Genomic DNA, 3,722 nt, shown 5'->3' with positions numbered 1-3,722 from the left:
CAGGTGATGGGTATTAAGGAAGGCACGTGTTGGGATGAGCACTGCGTGTTCTACCCAACTAATGAATCATTGAACACTACAACAAAACCTTATGATGTACCATATGTTGGCTAACTGAACATAATGAAAAATTGAAAAAAAAATAATAAATTTTTAAAAGTAGCAGGTTATAGGGCATAGGATGGAGAGCTCTGCAAAAGCCTCCAGATACAACAACACATAACCATTTGAAACAGGGAGTGAGAACTTGAGTCAGTGCTGTAGCCAGCAGTGAGAAGTAGCCCCTAGAGCAGAAGCATTCCAATCATCCCTGATCTTTTTCTTCAGTGCCAGCATTGGTCTCTATTAGTAGCAACCTTCAGCATGGACATTAAAAGAAAATGTAGAAACTTGAGAAGAACACCACTTACATTCTAACAATAGCAAGGCAGATTACCTATAAAATCACAGATGTTTTTATGTCCATTAGTGTCCTAAGAATGCAGTGAGTCCAATGAGCTATAATACAACATGCTGACCCTCTTTGGCTGCTTGCGTCTTTGGCAGAGACAGAGGAGTAGGACAAAACCACCTTAGATACAGGTGAGAAGAAAACAGCTGAAATTTTAACTAAACTTTAAACACCAGGTAGGGGATAGTATGAGACTTTAGAATCCCTAGGAGAACTAAACAAAAAGAATCTGCACCTTTTCCACAGACCTTCATCAAATGTCCATGAGACCCATCTGGGAATAAATCCAAAGGAAACAAACAAAAACTTGAAAAGATACTGGCACACCCATGTTCACTGCAGCATTATTTACAACAGCCAGGACATGAAAAAAATCTAAGTGTCCACCAATAGGTCAATGGATAAAGAAAATGTGGTGTGTATATATACAATGTAATAATACCTATAAAAAAGAAAGAAATCCTACTATTTGCAACAACATGGATGGACCTGGAAGGCATTATGCTAAGTGAAATAAGTCAGAGAAAGACAAACACTAGGGCACCTGGGTGGCTCAGATGGTTAAGTGACTGTCTTCAGCTCAGGGCTTGATCTCCAGGTCCTAGGATCAAACCCCATGTCTGTCTGCCAGCAGGGGGGAGTCTGCCTCTCACCCTTCTTGTGCTCTCGCTCTCTCTCTCTCTCAAATGAATAAATAAAGTATTAAAAAAAGAAAGAAAGACAAACACTATATGACCTCACTTACAAATGGAATCTTTAAAAAAATCACAGAAAAAGAGATCACATTTGTGCAAGAAGTCAGGACAGCGGGGATTGGAGAAAGGGTGATCAGAAGGTAAGCTCCCAATTATAAGATAAGTAATTACCAGGGATGTAATATACAACATGATAACTATAGCTAACAACTGCTGTATGACACACTGGAAAGTTGCTAAAAGAGTAAATACTAAGAGTTCTCATCACAAGGAAAAAATTTGTTCTTCCTTTTCTTCTTTTTTTTTTTTTCTTTTTATTTTATCTTTATGAGATGATGAATACCTGGTGGGGTATTTTCCAATACATGTAAATCAAACCATCATATTTTATGCCTTGAACTTATACAGTGATGTATATTAATTATTTTTTTATAGTTTAATCTTTAATGAAGGCTGTGTTTAAAAACTGTCTTGCAAAATTCCTGAAAAATTCATCAATTAGCTTGCAAAAGCCCATACAGCTATATATCATACCAGTTATTTACTCTAACTATCAATTATTTCTTAATAATAATTCATTGATGGGGGCACCTGGGTGGCTCAGTGGGTTAAAGCCTCTGCCTTCAGCTCGGGTCATGGTCCCGGGGTCTTGGGATCGAGCCCCACATCGGGCTCTCTGCTTGGCGGGGAGCCTGCTTCCTCCTCTCTCTCCGCCTGCCTCTCTACCTACTTGTGATCTCTGTGAAATAAATAAATAAAATTTAAAAAAATAATAATAATAATTCATTGATGAGGAGTATTAAGAGAAAAACAGAAGAGATGAGAGAGACACACCACACTCTGAGGCACAGGTGTACAGGGCCTGCAGAAGTCTGGGAGCATGGCACAGAAGGAGAACTGAGAGAAATGCTCTAGGGCACTCTGGGTTCCACAATCACCAATACTGGGAATTAAAGATGAGATATTACATTCTTTCTGCCCATGGACACCACCAAATAAGCATCGTTAAAGTCTCCCCTCCCTCCACCATCATGTCTAAGTCAGAGTTTCCCAAAGAACCTGAACAGCTGCAGAAGCTCTTCAACAGAGGTCTGAGCTTTGAAACAACTGATGAGAATCTGAGGAGCCATTTTGAGCAATGGGGAACACTTACAGACTGTGTGTTAATGAGAGATCCAAACACCTGGTGCTCCAGAGGCTTTGGTTTTGTCACGTGTGCCACTGTGGAGGAGGTAGATGCAGCCATGAATGCAAGGCCACACAAGGTGGATGGAAGAGTTGTGGAACCAAAGAAGGCTGTCTCAAGAGAAGAGTCTCAAAGACCTGGTGCCCACTTTAGTGCCCACTTTCACTTTTTGTGAAAAAGATTTTTGTTGGTGGCATTAAAGAAGCCACTGAAGAATATCATCTAAGAGATTATTTCGAACAGTATGGGAAAATCGAAGCAATTGAGATCATGACTGACTGAGGCAGTGGCAAAAAGAGGGGTTTTGGTTTTGTAACATTTGATGACCATGACTCTGTAGACAAGATTGTTATTCAAAATACCATACTGTGAATGGCCACAACTGTGAAGTAAGAAAAGCCCTATGTAAGCGAGAGATGGCTAGTGCTTCATCCAGCCAAAGAGGTCAAAGTGGTTCTGGAAACTTTGGTGGTGGTGGTGGAGGTGGTTTTGGTGGGAATGACAACTTTGGTCATAAGGGAATTTCAGTGGTTGAAGTGGCTTTGGTGGCAGTTGAGGTGGTGGTGGATATGGTGGCAGTGGGGATGGCTATAAAGGATTTGGTAATGATGATGGTTATGAGGAAGTGGCCCTGGTTACTCTGGAAGAAACAGGGGCTATGGAAGTGGTGGACAAGGTTGTGGAAACCAAGACAGTGGCTATGGTGGGAGTGGCAGCTAGGACAGCTGTAATAGCGGAGGAGGTAGAGGCAGCTATGGTGGTGGTACTGGAGGCAACTTAGGAGGTAGCAGAAGCTATAATGGTTTTGGCAATTACAACAATCAATCCTCAAATTTTGGACCCATGAAAGGAGGAAATTTTGGAGGCAGAAACTCTGGCCCCTATGGTCATGGAGGCCAATACTTTGCCAAACCATAAAACCAAGGTGGCTATGGTGGTTCCAGCAGCAGCAGTAGCTACAGCAGTGGCAGAAGGTTTTAATCACTGCCAGGAAACAAAGCTTAGCAGAAGAGGAGAACCAGAGAAGTGACAGGGAAGCTACAGGTTACAACAGATTTGTGAACTCAGCCAAGCACAATGGTGGCAGGGCCTACCGGCTACAAAGAAGACATGTTTTAGACAATACTCATGTGTATGGGCAAAAAACTCGAGGACTGTATTTGTGACTAATTGTATAACAGGTTATTTTAGTTTCTGTTCTGTGGAAAATGTAAAGCATTCAAACAAAGTGTTTTAATGTAGATTTTTTTTTTGCACCCATGATGTTGATTGCTAAATGTAATAGGCTTTTCATGACACTGAATAAATGTGTCCTTTTTTTTCAAATGTGCTGTGTTAAGTTAGTCTACTCTGAAGCCATCCTGGTATACTACCCCAACAGTGTAAAATT

The 3,722-nt window shown here is 41.0% G+C and overlaps 1 pseudogene; it reads left to right on the top strand.

Annotated features, from left to right (window-relative positions):
• The first annotated feature begins 2,177 nt into the window (after positions 1-2,177).
• Positions 2,178-3,326, top strand: LOC111148211 (annotated as a pseudogene).
• The last annotated feature ends 396 nt before the right edge of the window (positions 3,327-3,722 follow it).

This window comes from Enhydra lutris, unplaced genomic scaffold (assembly GCF_002288905.1).
Source record: "Enhydra lutris kenyoni isolate GAN:26980312 unplaced genomic scaffold, ASM228890v2 scaffoldscaffold19, whole genome shotgun sequence".
In the NCBI taxonomy this organism is placed as follows: Eukaryota; Metazoa; Chordata; class Mammalia; order Carnivora; family Mustelidae; genus Enhydra; species Enhydra lutris.
The sequence above is the reverse complement of the archived record's forward strand: the minus strand, read 5'-3'. Positions and strand labels throughout refer to the sequence as shown.